Here is a 26,114-nt window from a genome sequence, read left to right as displayed (position 1 = left end):
ACTTAAGAAGTGTATTAGTTATATATTGCTACATAACAATAAAAAAAATTTGTTTTCTCATAGTTTGTATGGGTCAGGTATCCAGGCCAAACTTATCAGGGTCTTCCGTCTAACAGTCTGTCACAAGCTGCAATCAAAATGTCATTTCACTGCAGTTATCTGAAGTCTCAGCTGGGGAAGAATCCACATCCAAGCTCATGTGGTTATTGGCAGGATTCAATTCTAATCAGGCAGTTAGACTGAGGGCCTGTGTTCCTTACTGGGTTTTGGCCAGATGCTGTCATCAGTTCCTTGCCCTATGTGTCTCTCCAACATAGCAGATTGATTCATCAAACTGCGCAAGCCAGCAAGGCTATAAAGTGAGTTAGCTAGTGAATGAAGTCATTCTTTTTAACCTAATCTCAGAAATGACATCATCACATTTGCTGCTTAGTATCCCATAAAAGCAATTCAAGAGGGCTAGCCCACTTTTAAGCAGAGGGTCTTATACTAGAGCTTGTATATCAGAAGGTCAAATCACCACTCCCTTTTTCCCCACTCTCTGTTCCCCAGGAAGTGTCCCTGAAAAGAGACATAGTGATCAGAATGCTACCTTGGGCTTACCTTGTGTGTTTCCCTTTTTTCAAGGGTAGAAGTTCTTCAATTCTTCCTGTTTAATGCCTGGAAACGGTTACCTCATATGTTTTCTCCAGTGTTACAGTTGCTTTCACCAATGGCAAGTTTTGCACCTGGTATTGATACTTTCTTCATTACTAGAAGGAGAGTTGCTTGCTGGTATTTTGATTGGAATTGCACTGAATGTGTAGTTCATCATGGATATCCATATCTAAACTCATGATGTCTTAACAATAGTGAGTTATCTAATTCCTAAATATGGTACTTTTATCCACTTCTTTAGGCTTACTTTCATTTTTTCTCAGCAGTGTGTTGCAGCTGTCAATTTCAATAATTTTAAAGTTATTTTCTAATTGTTTATTCCTACCAGACACATATAATATGTTTATATTGATCTTCATCCCAAAACTTGCTAATATCACTTATTTTTTGTATTAAGACTTCCTAAATTTATTCAGATTTTCAAAGTTTACATTATGTCCATTATACAATGCATGAATATAGTGTGTTTTACTTCTTTTCCAAACTTGATTTAGTTTCTTTTCCTTACCTATTGTACTGTCTAGAGATTATACGAAATAGTAGTGAGAGTGTATATTTTTATTTTTCATATGAACCTTATGTTATGATGATAGTGGTAGGTTTTTCATAGATACCTTATCACTTTGAGGAATTTTCGTTCTATTGGTTTGCTGACAGTTTTTAATAAGAAATCTGTTGAATTATATTAAATAAGTCATTATGCGTCTTTTGAAATGAACCTATGGTTTATTTTTCTTCTATCTATACCTAGGCATAAAAAAGGGAGGGGGGACTTTTTTTAGATTAAATGACATAAAAGCCAAATACAACATATAAAACACATTTGGATCTTGATTTGGGGAAAAAAGATAACTGTAATGTTATATTTTGAGGACAAGTGGGAAGTATTAAAATAGACTTATTAATTTATACCAAAAATTAGTAATTTTATACATTATTATAATGCACTATGATTATATAAGAAGCTGTTCTTGATTTCTAAATTTAGGTATGAATTATGTAGAGGTGAAATAACATGGTAATTGAAATTTGCTTTAAACTATTGCTATATAAAAAAGCTAAAACACTAAAAAAAATTTTTAAAAATAACTGACATGAATGCCTGAGAGATTTTACCTTTAAGTAATGGGTATCTGTGGATCCATTTCTTTGTAAAATGTGCAGTTTCCTTGGATATGTTTAAAACAGTTAGAATGGCTAGCAAGAGTATTACTTTCTTGCAGTTATATTTTCAGGATTTTGACATATATTCATGTACATAAATACAATCTCCACTTTTTCCAAGTGTATCTTGAATCTATTCTAGGTTTCAGTCAAGAGACATTATGTCTACACAATAAAACAAAAATGAAAAAAAGTGTGAAGATGCCACAAAAAAGACAATTTTCTATGTATTTGTTGGAGAATTATTATTTAATTGCTAAGAATCCTCTATGTTTCTTCCATTTTTTTTTTAACATCTTTATTGGAGTATAACTGCTTTATAATGGTGTGTTAGTTTCTGCTTTATAACAAAGTGAATCAGTTATACATATACATATATCCCCACAGCTCCTCCCTCTTGCGTTTCCCTCCCACCCGCCCTATCCCACCCCTCTAGGTGGTCACAAAGCACTGAGCTGATCTCCCTGTGCTATGCAGCTGCTTCCCACTAGCTACCTATTTTACATTTGGTAATGTATATATAAGTCCATTGCCACTCTCTCACTTTGTCCCAGCTTACCCTTCTCCCCGTGTCCTCAAGTCCATTCTCTACGTCTGCGTCTTTATTCCTGTCATGCCCCTAGGTTCTTCAGAACCTTTTTTTTTTTTTTAAGATTCCATATATATGTGTTAGCATATGGTATTTGTTTTTCTCTTTCTGACTTACTTCACTCTGTATGACAGACTCTAGGAGAATCCTCTATTGTTTTTGATATACAATATTCAGTTGTGTGAATGCACACCTGTTTTTATTATTTTAAATTATTTTCTTATTTATGAATGCTTGACTTTTTTTCCCCAGGAGTTTGCTTTTGAGAGTACTGATCTAGAAACATCCTTGTACATGTCTCATGGAGCACATGGGAAATAGTTCCCTTGAACAGACACCTTTCAGTTACATTGCTAGAGAGAAGGGCATGTATGAGTTCATAATTATGAGATCGTATTAAAATGTAGCACCAAACTTGTTCACAGTGGATATATCATTTTTACTCCCACTAGGAATGGGTTCCAGTGGATCTGTATTCTCCTTGATGTTTATCATCAGATTTATTTTTCATTATAATCTTTTATTTTTTGCCAATAACATGAGTATAAAATATTACCCTATTGTGGCTATGATTTTTATTTCCTTGAACACTAATGAGATTGAACATCTCTTCATATATTCTTGGCCATGTGCATGTCTTTTCTTTTTCTGAGATACTTATGCCATTTTTTCTTGGACTGTTTATATTTTTATTAGTGATTTATATAATTTTTTATATATTTTTGATACTAATCTGTTTTGATTATGTGTCTTGCAAATATATTCTCCAGGATCACAATAAGTACTTATTGAATACATGAACAAATAAATATTAAAACACTTGTTCAAATACTGGATTTTGCATGCAGCAGCTGTGGAAATTTGGCAAAGTCATTTAATTCCTCTGAATTTCAATTTTCTGTGTTAAATGCTTATAATACCTACTTTATCATTTTTCATTTTATTATTTAACTTAACGATAAACTGAGATGGTGCAGAACTTGAAAAGCATTTTATACCAGTGAATTATTATTTATCTTATGCATATTAAGTAACATAAACACATGCATACATACCTACATAGATAGATAAAATGATAGATATTTTAAGAATAAGAGAAATCTGGTATTATAGTATGCCTAACATTCTACCACTTGACCATATAGCAAATTATTTTTTCTGACATTGAAACCAAACATTTCTTAGAAAAGTATATATTTTAAAAATTTTAACCACAAAAATATTCTACATGTACACGTACTTTATACCTTTCTTGAAGTAGAATTTTAAGAATCAAACACAATATTTGAGATTTATCAGAGTTTAAATAAGGATAACAATTGATTTTATCTACTGTTTGTAGTATGACCCTACACTCTGCGGCCTCTTCTTCCCAAGAAACATCTCTGTGTCCAGATGTAAAAGTGCCTACAGCCTAAGTCCCTTTGCTCAGTAGCAACTAATAACATATAACTAACCAAAGGAAAGTTCACCCTTGACGGAATTATATATAATTATATTTCCACAAGTCACCTTGATCTTTATTTCTTCATTTGATTTGGCCAAGTTGTCAAAGCATAAACAACCTCACACTTTTTATTTGTGAGGTTAGCACAGATCTAATAAAATATATATAAATCTATTTAGATATTTATATAATGTTTTAATATAACCATGAAAATATATAGAAAATAAAATGTAATATTTAGCATAAAATTTTGAGTTCAATTTTAACATCTTACTCTTTAATAAAAGTGACATACTGCTGCTGAATTACATTAATTTCATATTTGGTTTTGGAATTTTGTCAAAGCCATTCAATTGCACTATACAAAGCTAGCCAGAGGCAATTGATAAACTGATGGACCTAATCCAGAGAAAAATGCCGGTCATGCTTAATATATCATTTTGTTAAATACATGCTATTATTTTAGCTATGTTTACTTTAACAGTTGGACAAAACTGTCATCCTATTCAAGTTAGAATGATTTGGACAAAAGCGTTTTATATATCAGTGCTTTTGCTCACAGTATTCAATATCTTAGAAAAGTTCTAGATTTGTGAGAAATCCATGTGAAAAATTTAAATATGCTTGGTTGACACCTCTCCATACAATGGTCATAGAATGGAGCGAACAAAGTTTAGATGTAAGAAAAATATTGTTTACATCCAAACATCACCTTAAGTTAAAGAAGCTTTAATAGTAAGGTCTTTTTCCTCAGTGACCCAAAGGAGAGAACCAAATTGTAGTGGAGAATACAGTATTACACTGTCACAAATATAAACATTCTCTCATCAATTTCTGAAGAGCCCTGTCCCAGTTATTAGAGCTGTATAACAAATTACTCAGTAACTTAGTGGCTTAAAACAACAACATTCATTTTGCTTATGACAGTTTATCTCTGCTGTACTCAGCATAACCTAAGGTGGCTTGGAGAACGGGGCTAGAATCCTCTGAAGGCACGCTGAGAACATGGAAGAACACCTGGGGGTTAGAACACCTGGATTTCCTCAAGCAGCCCTCTCTCTCTATGTGGCCTCTTCATGTGGTCTCTCCAGTATAGTGATTTCAGTGTAACTTTACGTTTTACATTCCAACTCATGGCTCCTCAAACACTTGTTCAAGAGAGGCAGGCAGAAGCCTTAGAAGTCACATAGCATCACTTTCATCATAATATATTGGTTAAGGCAGTTACAAAGTCTACCTATTTCAAGAATAGAAAATATAGACCTCCATCTCTCAAGTGTTAACATGAAATGTTAAGTGTATATATATATATATATATGTGTGTATATATATGTGTGTGTGTGTGTATATATATATATGTGTATATATATATATATCATCTTTAGAATGCACATCTTTAGAAAATATCATCTGCCTCAAGCTCTGAAGTGGAAAAGATAGATGCTGAAGGAAAAAAATAATGTGAATGCAACCTAGCCTAAAGGAGAAAATAAGAGGATCAGGATCAGCAATAGGACGCAGAAGGAAACAGTTGATTGAAAGTATGGTGGGTCCAGGAAGATTTTGATAGTTGCACCACGATGAGAAAAATTACCCAGAATCAGCCGAGAAACAGCACCAAATACCACTTCACTTGTATTGCAACCTAAGTGCCTTGAAGAGGAGCCAGCACTAAAGAACAAGGGCTCCACAGCACAGACCTAAAGCAATCTTCTACCTTAAATGTATTGAGTATTCCATATGAGAGAATTAATGGGGGAAGATAGTAGATGCTTCCCTTCTGTGAAGAGAAAAATAGTGTCTGCCTGAGACATCGTTGGGTGGGTGGGGCACTATTTAGTACTTATGACTTACACTTGGTGCTTTAGAGTGTTCTGGCTGATCCAATTGAGTACACTCGAGCATTCTCTTTCTATTCATGAACTTTAAAAAGCCTTTCCTCTCTGTCTCTCCAGACCTTTCATTGAACCTGTACATTTCACCTTGCCTGCCTTTTGCAGACTCATCTTTTCTGATCCTGTGCTTTCTTTCCACCTGCTTGTCCTGCACCTGTGGCTTCAGAATGATCTTGTCATCCTGTGTGGGCTTTTTGTCCCAAGAGCATGGGCCAGGCCCTGCACTGTGATATCCAGCCCTAAATATTAGAATACCATTGCAGAAACTGGCTCCTGGGCTCCTATTTCAAGGGTGGACGACCAGAAGTTTATAAAACACATTATTTCTTTAAATTCTCCCAGTCTTATGGTTTAGGCTCATTATTATCATCTTTGTTTAGAGTAAAGAAGGGCTTATGATTTTTTGAAATCACATAGCATGTAAATAATAATGTCATGAGAATTCAGTTTTTCAAACCCTAATCTAGACTTTTCTACACACCACAGGAATCATTCAGGTATTTTGATGCTGCTCAAGCCTTTAGTATTTCTGAATGCAAACTTTAATACCTGAATTAATCAAGTATATCCTAGTTGTACATATCTTTCTTGCCTAGAATGAGATTTAGCTTGCAATATATATAGTCTTTAATATGTACGGGGTAATTCTATAAGTGTCTTAGATGCATTGCTCATTTAATTATGACAGCAACACTATGAAGGATTTAAATATAAATATATTAGGGAAGAGTAAGGTGGGTTTTTTTTTTCTTAAGTGTACATCATACATTTTTTACCAACAACCTTCTTAACTCCAAAACTGGGTACAGGGATTAAAAATAAAAATTCATTGTGCTACTTAGTAAACCATTACTAGTAACTTTCATAAAAAATGTACAAACTTTGTTAAAAATTTATCAAGCCTTCAAATGATTTGGTTACAAATATTTATAATACATACATAATATGTACCGATATGCATAATATGTACGTATAAAATGCAAACCTAGATATTCTGTGGACAGATTTAATGTACTTGCCCATGATGCAATATTGTTTCTATCCAACCAAAGGTCTCCTTGCAACTTTAGGAAAGTGCTTTCTTATGTTAACAAAAAAAAAAAAATCAAAGTTGAAGTGTTTAAACAAAACCAATTTTTAAATAGTTAGATTATTAAATTCTTAACTTGATTATTAATGTATTTCTTGCAAAACTATTAGTCATAAAATGATTTCCTTCACTTGAAACCATTCACTGAATTTAAGATTAAAACATATATAATAACATGCAGACAAACAAAACATAATTTTTTATACTGATACCAGAAAAAATATACTTTTTCTAGTTCTTTTTTAAAAATTTATTTTATTTATTTATTTTTGGCTGCATTGGGTCTTCATTGCTACACGTGGGCTTTCTCTAGTTGCAGCGAGCGGGGACTACTCTTCGTTGCAGTGCGCGGGCTTCTCATTGCGGTGGCTTCTCTTGTTGCAGAGCACAGGCTCTAGGCGTGCGGACTTCAGTAGTTGTGGCTTGCGGGCTCTAGAGTGCAGGCTCAGTAGTTGTTGCACACGGACTTAGTTGCTCTGCAACATGTCGGATCTTCCCGGACCAGGGATCGAACACTTGTCCCCTGAATTGGCAGGTGGATTCTTAACCACTGCGCCACCAGGGAAGTCCCCTTTTTCTAGTTCTTAATGTAAAATGCCTAAAGCAGTAACTCATAAATCTCAATCATAGCAGAAAATGTATCTTAAACATTGTTTCTCTATATTAAATGGGAATTTATTAATTTAAGAAGATTAAAAATGTGATTGCTCTATGGATTTAAATAATTAAAACAGTAATTAAATCAATGTAATAATATGAATTATTCAATATTCACACCACCATCCATAATTTCTAAAATTATCTATGTAGTTTAAGGCAAGTTAGTTCCATCCATTACTAATTAAAAACGTTCCTATTCCAATAATTATTTCAATTTACAAAAAACCTAGTAGACAAATGGACAAAATCCTTAATGTAAGTAACATTTTAGCTTTTTAAAAATATTTTTCACTGTCCTTGAAGCTGATAGTTTAAATTACTGCTGATACTGACTCTTCTTTAAGTATTTAGACCAAGTCATTTCTATCGTGTTCAAGCTTTTCCCATCTCAAATAATTTATCTAAGTCCTGCTCCTTTTCTTTGTTTTTTCCTTCCAGAAATGTGAAATACCTATATCATCTTATATGATGTATTTTATCAGTTGCTTCTTATATGCTTCCTTATATATTAGGTACATCATATCCCTTCTTTCAAGGAGCTTTGGGTACTGAACAAACTCAAGACTGGAAAGTAAATAAGGTTCTTTGACTCTCCATAAAAGGGCTCAAATTAGGTGTAGTGTTTTTCTTTATACAAATCATTAAGACATTAATGGAATGCTCATCTATGTACCACTGGGGAAATTTTGGGTAAGTTACCTGTCATGGTAACCTTGCCCCCCTTGCAACCATAGTTAAATCATTACTTATATTCTGTCACCTCAAGATCCTGGTATCTGTATTGATGTCAAGAAGCACATTTTATTTTGCATCCCTTACTCCCTAAAAATAATATACATTATATATTAAATGTGTGTATATATATGTAATGAATGCTAATGATCATCTCCCCAGTGTATTTCTTAAGGTCTTAGAGAAAGTACTGTCTTCTGGGCCCTCTCAGGAGATATATTTATAAATAGATTAACAGGTTATACAGGATCAATTTACTTGAACAGTCTTGTTTACTTAAAGACAGTTTTAGTATCTAAACTACTTTCTGTCAACCTACCAGGTTAATAATTCAAACTATTTGCTGTTCTAGAAAAGACAACCAGAATAAGTAGAAATTGTATACACATTGGTAATTTCAGTCCAAGTTAACGTTACATACTTGTGTCTTTGGAATCACCCTTAGGATCTGTTACCAAAATCTATTCCTCATATTTTTGTCAATGCTGCTACAATAAGAAAAAAATCCCCAAATCTCAATGGCTTACAACAAAAATATTTATCAACATTCACGTTCAAAAACATTATTCGTGTTCATCATGGACTGTGGGTCAGCTGTGTCTCTACTCCATGTACAGACCCATTCCAGGACCAAGACTGAAGCAGCAGTCAGTACCCAATAGCTTCTGTTCTTATGGCAGGGGACAAAGTGCAAAGTGCGAAGTTCAGTCATATACATTAAATGGTTCTACTATAGTACACTTTGGGTTTTCCCACTTTGTATTGACCAAACAAGTCATGTGTCCATGCCTAACAATAAGATGAGGAAGCATGGCTAGGATGTTGATGTGTAATCATATCAATGAGGAACAAACAAATAATTTTTTAAAATAATATTCAAAGGTAAAATGCCAATCTTGCAAATGTTTCCAAGCACTTGCTGGAAACTGATTCTAGTTAGAAATTGCACTAAAACAGTGTGTGTTTAGGTAGGTACGTTAGGCACATTGGCTTCTTTATTTATATAAGACAAATTCGTTAGACAAGGACAGTCAGCATTTTAAGAAAGAAGGGACTGCCACAATAGAGATATGACAACTTACACAGTTGGCAAGAAAAGCTTAATGGGTTTAGGAATTCAGATAAACCTGAGTCCTCTGACCCTACCATATATTTGCATTCCTGTTCTTTGTGTCTCACACTTTCTCCATCAATGCCCTAAATTTCATATAAGATACTTGATGAGATTAATTCCTTGTCAGTTGCTTTGTTTGCAAATATTTTCTCCCATTCTGAGGGTTGTCTGTCTTCTTTATGGTTTCCTTTGCTGTGCAAAAGCTTTGAAGTTTCATTAGGTCCCATTTGTTTATTTTTATTTTCATTACTCTAGGATGTGGGTCAAAAAACATCTTGCTGTGATTTATGTTAAAGGGTATTCTTCCTATGTTTTCCTCTAAGACTAAGTGAAGTAAGTCAGAAAGAGAAAGACAAATACCATATGATATCACTTACATGTGGAATCTAAAATATGGCACAAATGAACCTACCTACAAAACAGAAACAGACTCACAGACATAGGGATCAGACTTGTGGTTGCCAAGAGGAAAGGGGAGAGCGAGAGGGATGGACTGGGAGTTTGGGGTTGGTAGATGCAAACTATTACATTTAGATGGATAAACAATAAGGTCCTACTGTAGAGCACAGGGAACTATATCCAATCTCCTGGGATAATGAACCATAATGGAAAAGAATATAAAAAAAAGAATGTATATATGTATATAACTGAGCCACAGCAGAGATTGGCACATTGTAAATCAACTATACTTCAATAAAAAACTTTTTTAAATATATCATGCTAAAAAAATAGATGTTCTAAAAAAAAAGATATGTGATGAGGTTGTGAATTTGATGAATATTATACTTTGGAAGCCTACAGAGTCAAACTTTTTGTTTTGCTATTGTGGTGCTCTAGGTTCATTTATAAGAGATTGCTTAAAATAATAAGAGGAAGTTTGTACTATTGGGTAACATTTTGAAATTAGAAACTTAAAGTTGTCATTCTCCTCTTCAGTCTATGTAATGGAAATTAGCAATAACTGCTCCACCACAATGATGCCAAGTTATTCTTATGTTCATTTTGTTCTATAACAGCAGCCACAAGTTCTTGATAAATTATATCTTTGCTTGTTAATTCATTTTAGGTCACAATAAGTAATGCTTTGACCATTTATAATTTTTGAAAGCCCTAGGATTTCAGAGACCAGTTTCTTAGCTTATTAGTGTGATTTTTACTACCCTTGGTTCCAACTCACCAATCTAACATTCCTCCGCTCACCACGACCTCTCAGATTACAAATTTCTGTATCAATCAGAGTTATTGGTTTCAAACAACAAGATCTCCCATTGAATAATTACCTCAAAGTATTTCATTGAGGAGAAATTCAATAGTGAGCACACTTGCAAGGAAAATAACAGCATGAGATTTGGAAAACAAGGATTTAGCATAAATCAAATCTGATGTTTCCATGGCTTAACAGAGCACACCTCAAATTATACTGCTGAGTATGGTAGCCCTGGTCTTTGCAATCAACTGTTGTACTTCAATAACTTCTTACTTGGAAACTCAATGTTGTACCATTGAGTCTCTGCTACCACCCTCAGCTAAAATGGATTCTTCCTGAACCTTAATTCTTTACGTTGATAATTTTATATTCAATTTCACTGGCAGGTATACCTAAGTTTAAACACTAGAGTCTCAAGTGCAAGAGAGTCTGGGAAAGTGAGGATCTCACTTTTCTATAGTAGGATGTGAATCCAACCAATACTCATAAAGTGGAAAATAATCCAAATAGAAGAGAGTTCAGATGCAGGACAACAAAAATGAAATGACATTTATCCATTATATACCTATATACCTACTTACCACTCTCCACAGAAAAATTATTTGAAGGAGATACCCCAAATATTAATGAGGATAATAGATATCAGATAATAGATCTGAGGATCTGAGGATAGATCCTCAGGTAGGATAGATCCTACCTGAGGTAGGATAGATCCTCAGATAACAGATCTGAGGATAATAGATATCAGATAATAATCTGATATCTGGGATAAGTACTTTATTCTATAGTATAGATCAGACAAAAGTATGGTTTGTTTTTATAATTGTTTATTGTAACACAGCCACACCCATTACTTGTATATTGTCTATGGCTGCTTTCACACTGCTATAGCAGTGTTGAATAATTGAGACAGACCATATGGTTCATGAAGTCTAAAGTATTACTGACATTTACAGAAAATGTGTGCCAACCTCTGCTACAGATTACTGATATTTTCTGAAATGTTAGTAGCAAAACAGGAACTATCGTGGTAGTCTTGCAGATCATTTTATTTTTATTATTATTGTTTTTTTCAACTTTTATGCAATGAAAAATAAACATATATTTGTCTTGCAGAAAACTTCCATTCTAAAATTGACTAAAATAAAAAGGGAACAGATTTTTGAGAAAAAGTACACATAACATTGCTAATAAAATTTCTGTATGAACGTCAGCGAATAAACACATGTCACAGAGGTTAAAAAGAACACTAAAATGAGTGCTCAGAAATGAACTGTTCAGAAGATTGAAGTTGCTTTATAAAGGCATTGATAGTTTTAGCTTTCAGTAACTTAAGGTGATAGACATCTAGGTGAAAAGGTTTTGTAGGCAGCTTATTTGAGTAAAGTACTTCACAGACATAAAAATACATCCTTTGTCTTTAAATAGACGTCTTAAGTTTGTAAAGGTTTACTTATTTACAAACCTGTTATTTCCCCCACGTTACCTTTCCTCTGTACCTTAATTTTGTATGTTTTTTCCTGTGTTTTTGAAGCTACCAGTTTGAGACAAATTTCATATTTCCTAGCATGCTAATTCTGTTCCACAAAGAAAATGCAACCCAAACAAAACTGTCTCTGTCATTAAGCAACACTGTTTTCTCTTGAGCTGCAAACTGCAAAGTGATATAGAAAACAGCAGAAGCTATAAATTTAAGGCATCTGCAATTTTCAAGCAGTTTCCATAATAACTAGCCAGAATGTTTCCTTTGTTTCCTGGCTAACCACCAGCCTTTGCATAAAGATTATATTTCTTTATTGATCTGTTTGCTGGAATGAATCATAGAAGTTTTTTTTTTTTTTTCTCTCGAGCGGTTTGTCAGTTAACAAATGATATATTAATCCAAATTTTGTTTTCTTGAGGAAAGCCTAATAAAATTTAAGAATGTTTTGATAAACCATCTGCAGACCCATAGCTCTTCATAATCCAACCTCTGCAGTGTCATTTTCAAAGTTTCCACTAAAATTGAACTGTAATCAAAGTGCCCTGATGGCTCATTTTAGGGAAGAAACAAAAGATACAAGTAACATAACCCATCATTCTGTCTAAAATAAAATCTTAAGGAGTAATGTGGGTTTTTTTGTTTTTTGTTTTTGCGGTACGCAGGCCTCCCACTGTTGTGGCCTCTCCCGTTGTGGAGCACAGGCTCCGGACGCGCAGGCTCAGCGGCCATGGCTCACGGGCCCAGCCGCTCCGTGGCATGTGGGATCTTCCTGGACCGGGGGCACGAGCCCGTGTCCCCTGCATCGGCAGGCAGACTCTCAACCACTGCACCACCAGGGAAGCCCAAGGAGTCATGTGTTTGACAATTATTATTTAATGACATTTTCTACTAATATTACAAGGAAATACTTTTGTAGTCAATTTTCTTTCCTTTAATATATAAGTTTATTAACGCTAGTATAAATATTCACTTAAATGTATTATTATCTTTTTAAAAAGAGGAATAAAAAACCTGTTATTTGGAGACAGAAGCAAATTATAGTTACACTGAGATCTATGCTTGCTTTATGAGCAGTTTATCTGAAATTAAGAGGTCTGGGATAAAATTCTGTTATGTAAATTAAGTCTGATTATAGAACTAGATTATAGGGAATGGAACAATCTGTAATGTGACGATAACAATAACCATTTAACAAGTTTTTTTTCTAGGTTCCAGGCACTATGCTAAACACTTTATAAGCATTTATATAATTCTCTTAAGGACACTAAGTGGTATGCTCTTGTTTTAGATTAATAATCTTATTTTTAAAAAGGCTGAAAAATTTTCCCAAGGCCACACATAACTACTACGCATCGGAACAAAAATATAAACATAAAAACATTTCTAGCACTTAAAAGTATCACAAAGGCAACTCCCTTTTTGATTTTGCTTTTAGCAATACAGGAGATAAGATAAACTAATGACATCTTATAAAAAGAGAAGCTCAAATCCACCTTCTATTCATTACCCAGAACTTATCTTTCCCATTAGTCAACACTAGACATACATTTATTTGCTTTGCTTTCTTTAGCCTCTATAAACGGCCTATGTGGATTAGATCTTTGGGCTGTTTCTTCAATTTCCAAGCCACCTTTATCCTTTATTTTGCCTTCTTCATCCATTAACATGAGTGGACTTTACTTTGGAATCTCATCCATTAGGTCTCATATTGCTGGGGAAGATTCTAGAACCTAAAACAAAATTCTTGTGTATTTTAACACATTTCAAGATGGTAAAAGTGAAAAATGTACATAGTTTCAAGAACAATTAAAGAAAATTAGTGAAATATTTATCATGTGATAAGAAATTAACATTGTTCACAAACTTCCCTTGTCTTTTAGTAATACCACTGAGAATAAGCCATACATTTATTTGATATTGTCTGCATTGACAGAGAATACTAGATTATTACCCATTGAATCTGTGACATTCAAGTTGAAAATTTGTCTGACTGTGCCTTTTATTTCTTTATTCAGTTCCCCCATATTCCTCCCCAGGAAACTCCACTCTCTACCCAGTCACCTAAGGAAAAGTGATCTTATAATTACTTAGATATGTTAACCACTGCCAGGTATACTTGCATTTTTAAAAAGAAAATCACCATGGTAACTCCAAAAGAAATTGTTTAGCATACCATCTGGCAAATAATACGTTCTCAATGAACATTAGTTCACTTGAATTCTACTATAAAAATAGTGTAGTCCTGGACTGAAGTTGTGTCATTCTGATAGCCTAGTCTTCAACAAAGTCTCATATTATCTCAGATGTTCCCACCGGTTCCATATTGATATGTGAGAAACTTTGTGTTAAAATAAGATAGTTTCTCCTTTGGGGGAAGTTCTTTTTATAGTATGTTTATTTAAATTTTGTAAGAATCCACTTTTGCAATGACTCTGCTGTTTGATTGTTTTGTTCATTTCTTACCTTTTCTAAGAATAGGTATTTTTTCCTGATACAGATTTTTTACACGTATTTCAACTTTAACTGTCATTCTTAAATTAAGTATAGATCATGTTATTAGCATTTAAACTTAAAATCCTATTCAGTGTTCCCATTGCAGGTACAGGTTTGTCAAAATTGAGCTTAGTATTGATTTTTAAAAAAGTAGCAGTTAAAGAATCTTTAAATGAATTTTGATCTAGTAAAAGAACCAAATTAAGTCTAATTACAGGCAGAAAGCAAGTATTATCATTGAAGAGTCCAAAACATGCTTTCATTTAATTGACTTTAAATTATTTCTATTACTCTATTTCTGTTGGGGTTTGTGTTCCTATTTCTAAATTAAAAATTAATTAAAACTGTTATCTAGCATCAGTACATCATATTAAAGAATGCAAAATGTATTAAGTAAAATTTCAAGCTAGGACAACAAAGGCAAGAAATTAGATACGTCTTTAAGATTTATTAGCTGTACAAAGGGACTACGAGAGACTAATTTCAAGAAACCAAACTATTGCATGATGTACATGTTTTAATATCATATTCAGCTTCAGTTATTGCCTGAAATAGCTTCTATATTAGCAATTCAGCCTCCACTGTACATGCTGATAGAGGTGTGATTAACTGAAGCATATTCTAGGAAATAAGCAGATAGATGATAGATGGATAAATGAATATAGATAAGCATATATGTATATATTTCCTGAGGAAAAATATATTCTATAATTTATATATATGCAATTTTGTGATGACATAATGTATACAATAAGTACTTTATATTTTTAATATATTTATATATATATATATATATACACACATATATACACACATATATTTCCTGTCATGGTGGGTAAAGAAAATTGCTGTTAAAATCCTCTATGAATTATTTTTTTATTGTAACTTCAAAGTTAGATAGGAATGGAATTTTAACTATATAGTTTTTATTTAAAATTTGTTTATATCTTTTTGCATTATTTTTCCCCATGTCCAAATAGTAACACTTTATATGGCAAGAAAATTCCTCTTTTCACTATTGACTACCCCACTGTTAACCCTATGTTCCATTACATTTGGCCATACTAGAAAAATATGAGGTGGTCCACAGTCATTAGCTAATATGTAGTTGTTTCCCAGTGTTTTAAGGCAAAGGCAGATATATTGACTGACAAATGCCCAAGGAATAGCTTGAAATTTTTATGGAGGCTGACCAATGAAGATATTTATACTCTGTAATTAAAATAGAATCAACTTTAATCCAGGGAATGTGAAAATTTAGTTTTAATGGTGTTAGACAGGAGAGGTTGAGGTCATTCTGTGAAGTCTGATTCTGAAGCCCTCTGGGCTCTTTAAAACCTTTCCACAAGATTTATTTCTCATAGGGAACCTAATTTGATATGCCTTAAGGTTACCGAAGATGAGGAGAAGAAATAGTTTTAGTGCATAGACAGTTTCCCAACATAGGTTGTTAATATCCTGGTCAGAAACCATGCCTAATTATGTGTTCTCTACTGCATTTAGACCTCAATAACCATTAACTGACAATAGGCATTTGTGATTCTCAGCCTCACTCTCAGATTGTGGCAATACTCCTCTACCACACGTTGTGCACAAGCCAGGACTTTTCCACGCTGTCAAAAGGGAAATAGTTCAAAAACAATTCAGTGACCTTTGACTTGAGGCTTCCATATGCTATGAGTATAGCAGGTAATTCATGAATGTTTTCTCCTTGAAAAATCAGGATAAGCATCGAGTGCTTTTGTTTGTTTTGTTACTGAGTCCAAGCTCATAGTGCTTGCTGCACAACAGGCCAATAAGTCAAGAGATGAGTTGTTGGGGCAGGGAATAGTGAGTTTATTCAGAAAGCCAGCAGACCGAGAAGATGGGGGACTAGTGTCCCAAAGAACCATCTTAACTAGGTTTGTATGCTAGTTTCTTTCATGGAACAAAGAGGGGCAGGTGAGGAGGTAAAGTAAAAAAAAAGAAACAAAAGAAAGATGATAAGTTGTTGCATATATTTCCTGGTTCCGGCTAGACTCTGGAGGGAATGTGTTAATTTCTTCTTTCCTGCAGCCTTTCACAGGTGGGCCTGGTCAGGATGTTTCCTGTGAGCTTAAACAAAGGCAATTTAGCTTAACACTCAGGCACAGGAGGCAGGGTTCCTGGAGATGGGACACTATGTATACTTTAAGCTTATAGGCAACATCCCTTTAGTGATTAACTTATAGCAAAAGCAATAGAATACAAAGGTTAAAGTAAAAAAAACAGATCCAGTATGGAGTCAGATTTGTTCTTTATTATAGTTCATTTTTAATATTTGATCTCTCATGAAAAGCTCATTGTAGGTCTCACCAGAAACCATTGGAATGAAAGTTATCTAATTATCTTTGAACCTGTCTTTACTGCAGTGACAGAAATCATTCTAAACATTGTAATTTTCCTACTACATATTCTAGTGATGTTAAAGATGGAATGTATTTTCTAATGTGACCTTGTGATATATAGTGTAACCCAAGAAAGTCTATAGCTATATTTTCTAATGTGGCACAAGAAAGTGACCAGTTATGAAGTCTAGAATTATGTGAAAGATGCCATATTTGCTTTCTTTTTAGAAACCAGTAATCAATAAGACCTCACATATGTGTACATATGTACATGTATATATAATAATAAGAATGTTTAAAAATGAGGGTTTTTTCACATGCATTTACATTCATCTGTGAATCTAAAAAAAATGCCTTTCAAAGCACCATAGATCTAATAAATATGTCAGCATTCTTAATAGTTTTAGTAAAATATAATCAAGCTGTAAAAGCAATAAAATAGAATAGAGAGCAAGTAATTTCCAGTGAAATAGGTATACTGAAAGGCTGAAAATTGTAAGTCACCAAATGTAGTCTTTTGGATACTGAGAGATTATGTCAGTGCAAATATGCCTCTGTAGAATATCACGACCTTATTAATAAGGATAATTGGAGATTTGCAAACTATACTAATTTATTAGTATAGTAATCTATTTTACCTAGGCAGATAAACTAATGGATGAAATAAGAAACACTTGTAAAACACCAGTTAATAAGTAAATCAGCCTAAAATTTGGTTTTCTGAAAATAGGATCTTACCTGAATGCTTTTATGCAGAACTTTGTTTGTGTTTAACTATCTGGGTCAATGCCATTTACATAATTTCCCTAGCACTCTTGGCAAAAGGCAGAGATAACAATTCCTAGTGGAAGTTAAATAATGCATTACTATATTTATTCATTTATCGACAGATATTGAATGCAACTATGTGCAAATTATTGTTCAAGGTGCTGAGCATGCAGCAGTAAAAAGAATGGATAATGTTGCCTTCATGGAGCATGTAACTGTATATATTTTCTTCTCTGAAGTTAAAGGTTCAAATATTTATATATTTTCATCATAACCCAGATAAGTATGTGGTAAATAAGATACCAGATATAAGGCACAAAATGAAAGAAGGAAACTGTCATTTTCCCCTTCTGATGTGCATCCTCAGGTTAGTGCCAATACATGAGGAGTCACTTTAAATACAGAACACAAATAAGATTTTAAAGTAGAAAACGAAAAGCTAGTTTCCCACCAATTCTGTATATTCATGATATCTCAGGGTCAGTTTGGGGTAATTATAAAGAGGTAAACCAAGGTGCATATAACCTAACATGGTGATATTCATTAAACTGATGCATATGTAGATTTCCTTAGCCTTCCTCTGAGAAAGCTTTAAACTTTTCCCATATCCATTGTATATATTCTTTTTCTTTTTCTTTTTTTTGGTAATGCTGTATTTACATACTCCTGAAAGCATAAAGTACCTATATAATCACACTATGTAAAAGAATTATAGAAAATATACAGTGTGAAATCCCCTCCTTTACCCCACTCCCAGTTTCATTCCACCCTTCCTCACCAAACAGAAAGCATTGTTGGTACTGTGGTTTATATCCTTCTCAATCCCCCCGTCCCTGGGCCCTTGTAGGTATAATACCATATGTTAGTTGGTGCCACAACAAGGCACCACAAACTGAGTGGCTTAAAACAACAGAATTTAGTCTTTTACGGTTACAGAGGCTAGAAATCCAAAATCAAGGTGTCAGAAGGCCATGCTTCCTCTGAAGGCTCTAGGGAAGAACATTTCCTTGCCTTTCTCCTGGCCTCCGGTGGTTGTCAGCAGTCCTTGTGAGTTCCTTGGCTTGTAGATGAGTTACTCTAATTTCTGCCTCCATAATCACATGTTTTTCCCTGTGTGGTTTTGTCTCTGTCCTCTTCTTTTAAGAGGATTCCAGTCATAATGGATTTAAGGCCCACCCTAATCCAGTACGACCCCATTTTAATTAATTGCATCTGATAACAGAAACTCTCTCTTTGACCAAACTTTACAGGTTCCTCTGAGAATCTTTCCTGGGCTAGGCCTCCACCTTGGCCCCAAACCTGTCTTTGGCCTGCCCAGTCCAGGCTTAGCAAAGAATCTTGCTAAGTTATCCTTTCCACCCTTGGTATGTGATCACCCTTGATATCTGATCACCCTGACCTGCCTTCAGCAAGAATCCTGTTAATCAGGTTTTTCAAGAATCCTATTACCTTTTATGTCTCCTCTTAGTAAATTTCCATCCACTGAACCCCTCTCCCTGCTCCTTGGCTATATATCCCCACTTATGCTCTTTGGCTATAATCAGAATTGAGTTCCGTTCTATACTGAAGTTTGTTTCCCCCTATTACAATAGTTACTAAATGAAATCTATTTTTTGCACTTTAACTAGTGTACAGCTCTGGTTCTCTTTGACACTGCAAAGCCCCCATTTCCACAAAAGGTCACATTCTGAGGTTCTGGATGGACATGGATTTTGAGGGAACACTGTTTAACACCATACACAGTAAATCTATTCATACACACATATTGTTGTTGCATAAATCAGTTTATTTCTATCTCCTTCCAAATAAACTGGTCCTTCAATATCATTTAACATTTTGTGGGACTCCTAGATGAAGCAAATCACATATCAGACAAAACAATACACCCCCAAATTAAGGCTGAAAATAATTATGGAAAAGTTAGTGGTCAACTTCTATGCACCCTCATAGCACGTAGTATTTGTATTGTTGTGACGTTCATACTGTATTGAAATTACTTATGTGATTATATTTCCAGGTAGATTTTAAGCTACTTTAGGATAGGAGCTATGTCTCATATTTCTGAATTCTCAGGTCAGATGTGATGTCCAAGAAATAGTAGGCATTTAATTAAAGTCTCAGGTAGCCCAAACTAGAATTTAAACATGTTTGAGTATGTCTAGTGAACTGGTGGGTGACCTCACCAGAAGCTTATTTACCTTCAAGATCAAAGGGCCTCCTTGAAGGATTCTTCCTAAAGAAAGCGGAATCAGTGAGGTAAGCTGGACCCAGGAAAAGAACACACCAGACAGTCAGGTGATTTTGAATATAAGACTGGGTCTTTCATACAGATGTGTCTTACGTAATGGTCTGTATTTGACACATAATCTCTACAGAGTGTAGGGAGACTGTGAGTTAGATGTGAAAAAGCTGTTTCATTGAAAACACTATAAATTTATGAGGAAACAAACAGTGCAGTTTGGATAAGCTATAATGCACACCACAGAGAAGGGATGGTTCTCCTCACCCTGTCTGTTGCCTTAGATGTCTGTCACACTGGCAAATACTGATACTCAACAGTAATGAACTTATTCATTACTGCAAGAGAGATACCTTCAGCAAAGTACCAGATATTTGAAGAAGGCTGTTTTAAATGACACACAAAACTTCAGTCAAATATGGTTCCTTATAAACCAATTAGTGGTGATGGGCTGGTGAGCATTAGGGAAACATGGGCTACATAGATTAAAATGGAATGTGTTACACCTTAAATTTAAACAAAATAAACAGGACCACATTGTAAATTTTAGATAGGGTTCTAGGGCTTAAAAGGATGAGACAGTTAACCTTATGAGATCTTTCCAAATTTATATTTGTATTCGAAAAGAATGTACATACAAATTCATAAAAAGCTAAAAACATAATTTTGAACTTGTTAATGCAAAGCAATCATAGGGTGACTAAGATGCATAGGAAAGTGCAATCTTTTTTTTTAATGAAAAGATATAAGTACAGATTATTCCTAATGTTCTCCCAAATGGCAAGTCTAAATTCATGAGGATTATAAAGAAAATGGTATGCTTAGATGTTATTTGGTCTGATTATAAATCTGCATGATCTTTAGACTATATGAATCTAACATTTAGGGAGAAATATAAGTAGCTAGAGAATATAATAAAATTCATTTAAATTATCTTCTTAAATTTCTGGATTTGAAAATTTAACCAAAAGCCAGTTGAGAAAGTTGTAAGGCAAGATGTTTTCTCCTGAAGTTTCACTTTATTATAATCTTATGTTGGAGAAAATTGCTTTCATTTATTCTTTACAAAGATTGAGCCTTTATAGTGTAGTATAGTGTAGTGTTCTCTATTCCTACCTCTCTAGGAGTTCAGAGGCACAAAGTGAAACTAAAGCTTCGAGGAAAGCATTTCAAAGTTTAATATTATTACCTGTGGATTTAAATTGCAGTAGTTTCCTAAGAGCTTCACAAGTTTGTTTTCCATATTCTTTTGAGTGAATCATCTATCCAAATGCTTGAATGAGGGAAAATAAGATACCAAAAAGACAAGGAGGGACAAATTTAGGGAAGATCTTAACTTACATAATAGAACAATCCCCCTTTTTCATGGATGGCCATCCCTAAAATGGTGATTTTTCCAGGAAGTAGTAAAATGGAGTCACCAAAATGTAGACACATGTGATCTGCTATTTGGTTAACTGCTATTTTCCTTCAGCTCAAATGTTACTTTTCCTAGGAAATCCTTTCCTACTCTCTTTGACTAAATAAACCCTCAATATTACTCTCCTAGAATCCTGTGTTCTTCTTTTTAGAAGCGCTTATCATGGTAGTAAAATGACACAGTGTGTGATCCTTTGGTGTCCATCTCCCCCATAAACTTTAGCTTTAGAAAGATAGACCTGCTTATACATCTGCTCCCCTTGTATTTGCATCTCTTAGTATAAGACTGGGCCCTATTAGTTGAATAAATGAAAGAATAAATGATTCAATGTTTCTCAAATTCTCCACGCAGTACACATATTACTCGCTTGATACAGACAAAATAGGCATCAGGCCATGCATAATTACTGGATGAAAACAGCTAGTGCGCACACACACACACACACACACACACACACACACACACACACACCCTGCACATTTATCAATTCACCTGCAGAAACTCCCTGACCATGTTTATATTTATTGTGTGTCTGGCACATAGATTCTTTGCAATCAAAGGGGAATATAATGAGGACTTATGCTTGTGGAAGATATTCTTCACATAGCATTTAATCATGGACCTGATCAATGCTTTTTCTTTGAAGAAAAAAAAAAAGAATAGCACATTTTTGCTTTTAACATTATGCCTTTGGCACACAGTTCATTGAAACCCCATTAAAGTGATGTGTTTTTAGAATAAATTAGAGAATGGATCAAATTCTATTCCTGATATAATTAAACCACAAACTTCATGATCCCATATCCTTGTGGACATGCCAGCTGCATTTACACTCATACTGCTTGAGCAAGAATCCCCAATGTGAGCATTCACTGAAGAGAGCTCTCAAACCTGAAAGCACTGTAGATTGGTCTGTGATTCCATTGCTACATTGCAGGACCAAATAGAAGCCTGATATGGAGGAAAAATGCTAAGCAGAAGTGGGCCCTTTGAAGAGTTTTTGAATTGCTCAAACATAATTAAATATAGTTATTTACTTCAGCCTTGAAGGAAGATATTTTAACAGTATTTTAAAGTATAGATTGCTAAGAATCATTAAGACATATTCTACAACTCTTATGAACTGTGAGGTGAAGAGAAAGTCTTAACAATTTTTTTCTGTTGTAACTTTACATTTATTCCACTGTCATCAGAGTGTGAAGAAAACAATATCAGTGAATAATTATAACAGGATTCATTCACTAAATGTTCACTATATGCCAGGACTTCCATATTTCTCAATATACTCATTCTAATTTTGAAAAGATTTAAATTTAGGGACATTCATTTATGTGCACAATGTTACACAGTGGACCTTTGATTCAAATGCAAACCTGACTTTTTCAAAGTCTCTGCTCTTTTCGTTTTTACATTGGAAAGGAAAAAATATTTCACCTCTACTACTCACACAGAACACTTCTTTAACCAGATGTGTGGGAGGTTTTCTGACAACCATCAATTCTCTGCCATCTGCTAGGTGTCCTACAATTCAATTCTGACGTTAGCCAAAGTTAGCATAAAACCCACAGGTTAAGGTCTTAGTCCCACAAGATGGGCCTCTCCTTCAGATGCCAATAGCAAGGAATATGTCCCCAGGTTACCCACAACTTCAGCTCAAATTAGCTACAAATCAGAGGGTCCCAAGGTTCTCTCTTTGAGTTGAATAATTTACTAGAGTGGCTTACAAAACAGTTTGCTTATTAATGCCAATTTATTACTAAAGGATATGTTAAAGGATACAGATAAACAGCCAGATAAAGAGATACATAGTATCAGTACAAGGTCTGGAAGAGTCCTGAGCACAGGAGCTTTTGTCTTAGTGGAGTTGGAGTGTGCCCCTTCCTGCCATGTGGATATGGTCACCAGCCCAGAAGATCTCTAAACCCTGTACTTTTATGGAGGCTTCGTCACATAGGTATGACTGACTATTAACTTTCAGCCCCTCTTCAGAATATGGGAGGTAGGGCTGAAATTTCCAAGCTTCTAATCATGGCTTGCTTTTTCTGGTGACCAGCCCCGACCCAGGAGCCCACAGAGTCACCTCACTAATATAAAAGAAATTCGTATTACCCAGGAAATTCCAAGGGGTTTAGGAGCTTTGTGTCAGACTCTCCTATCTCTCTACATTTTATTATGTAATTCCTTTCTTTTCTTCATTTAATTTTTATTTTATATTATAGTTAATTTACAATGTTGTGTTAGTTTCAGGTGTAGAGCAAAGTGGTTCAGTTATACATATATCCATTCTTTTTCAGATTATTTTCTGATACAGGTTATTACAGATTACTGAGTAGAGTTCCCTGTGCTATGCAGTAGGTCCTTGTTGATTATCTATTTTACATATAGTAGTATGTATATGTTAATCCCACACTCCTAATTTATCCCTTACCCCCACCTTTCCCCTTTGGTAACCATATGTTTGTTTTCAAAGTCTGTTTTGTAAATAAGTTCACTTGTATCATTTTTTTTAGATTCCACATATAAGTGATATCATACAATATTTGTCTTTCTCTGACGGACTTCACTTAGTATGATAGTCTCTAGGTCCATCCGTGTTGCTGCAAATGGCATTATTGCATCCTTTTTTATGGCTGAGTAATATTCCATTGTATATATGTACTACATCTTTATTCATTCCTGTCAATGGACATTTAGATTTCTTCCATGTCTTGACTATTGTAAATAGTTCTACAGTGAACATTGGGATCCATGTATCTTTTTGAATTATGGTTTTCTCTGGATATGTGCCCAGGCGTAGGATTGCTAGATCATATGGTAGCTCCATTTTTAGTTTCTTAAGGCGCCTCCATACTGTTCTCCATAGTGGCTGCACCAATTTACATTCCCACAAACAGTGTAGGAGTGTTCCCTTTTCTCCATACCCTCTACAGCATTTATTGTTTGTAGATTTTTGATGATGGCCATTCTGACCAGTGTGAGGTGGTACCTCATTGTAGTTTTGATTTGCATTTCTTTAATAATACGTGATGTTGAGTGTGTTTTCATGTGCTTTTTGGCCATCTGTATGTTATCTTTGGAGAAATGTCTATTTAGATCTTGTGCCCTATTGAGGTGATCATATGGTTTTTGTTGTTCAGTTTGTTAAGTGGTGTATCACACTGATTTGCAGATATTGAAAAATCCTTACATCCCTGGGATAAATCCCACTTGATCACGATGTATGATCTTTTTAAGGTATTGTTGGATTTGGTTTGCTAGTATTTTGTTGAGTACATATGAATCTACATTCATCAGTGATATTGGCCTGTAATTTTCTTTTTTGTGTGGTATCTTTGTCTGGTTTTGGTATTAGGGTGATGGTGACCTCACAGAATGAGTTTGGGAGTGTTCCTTCCTCTGCAATTTTTTGGAAGACTTTCAGAAGGATAGGTGTTAACTCTTCTCTAAATGTTTGATAGAATTCACCTGTGAAGTGATCTAGTCCTGGACTTTTGTTGGAAGTTTTCCAATCACAGTTTCAATTTCAGTACTTGTGATTGGTCTGTTCATATTTTATATTCCTGGTTCAGTCTTAGAAGATTGTACCTTTCTAAGGATTTGTCCATTTCTTGCAGGTTGTCCATTTTATTGGCATATAGTTGCTTTTAGTAATCTCTCATGATCCTTTGTATTTCTGTGGTGTCCATTGTAACTTCTCTTTTTTCATTTCTAATTATATTGATTTGAGCCTTCTCCCTGCCCCCCTTTTTTTATTTTTGATGACTCTGGCTAAAGGTTTATCAATTTTGTTTATCTTTTCAAAGAACCAGCTTTTTGTTTCATCAAACTTTTCTATTGTTTTCTTCACCTCTAGTTCATTGATTTCTGCTCTGATCTTTATGATTTCTTTCCTTCTGCTAACTTTGGGTTTTATTTGTTCTTCTTTCTCTAGCTTCTTTAGGTTGTTTATTTGAGATTTTTCTTGTTTCCTGAGGTAAGATTGTATTGCTATAAACTTCCTTCTCATAACTGCTTTTGCTGTGTCCCATAGGTCTTAGATTGTGCTTTCATTTTCATTTGACTCTAGGTATTTTTTGATTTTCTCTTTAATTTCTTCAGTGATCCATTCCATTAGTAACATATTGTTTAGTCTCCACATGTTTGTGTTTTTTACAGTTTTTTGTTGTAGTTGATTTCTAATGTCATAGCATTGTGGTCAGAGAAGATGTTCGATATGATTTCAATTTTGCTAAATTTACTGAGGCTTGCTTTGTGGCACAGTATGTGATCTATCCTGGAGAATGTTCCATGGGTGCTTGAGAAGAATGTCTATTCTGCTGCTTTTGGATGGAATGCTCTATAAATATCAATTATGTCCACCTGCTCTAACATGTTAAGGCTTATGTTTCCTTATTGATTTTCTGTATGGATGTTCTGTCCTTTGATGAAACTAGGGTGTTAAATCCCCCCACTATTATTGTGTTACTGTCAATTTCTCCTTTTATGGCTGTTCATATTTGCCTTATATATTGAGGTGCTCCTATGTTGGGTACATATATATTTACAATTGTTATATCTTCTTCTTGGATTGATCCCTTGATGATTATGTAGTGGCCTTCTTTGTCTCTTGTAACAGTCTTTATTTTTAAGTCTGTTTTGTCTGATATGAGTATTGTTACTCCAGCTTTGTTTTGATTTCCATTTGCATGGAATGCCTTTTTCATCCTCTCACTTTCAGTCTGCATGTGTCCCTGATCTGAAGTGGGTCTCTTGTAGACAGAATATATACAGGTCTTGTTTCTATATCCATT

The sequence above is a fragment of the Globicephala melas genome, chromosome 10 (assembly GCF_963455315.2).
Source record: "Globicephala melas chromosome 10, mGloMel1.2, whole genome shotgun sequence".
NCBI lineage: Eukaryota > Metazoa > Chordata > Mammalia > Artiodactyla > Delphinidae > Globicephala > Globicephala melas.
The sequence above is the reverse complement of the archived record's forward strand: the minus strand, read 5'-3'. Positions refer to the sequence as shown.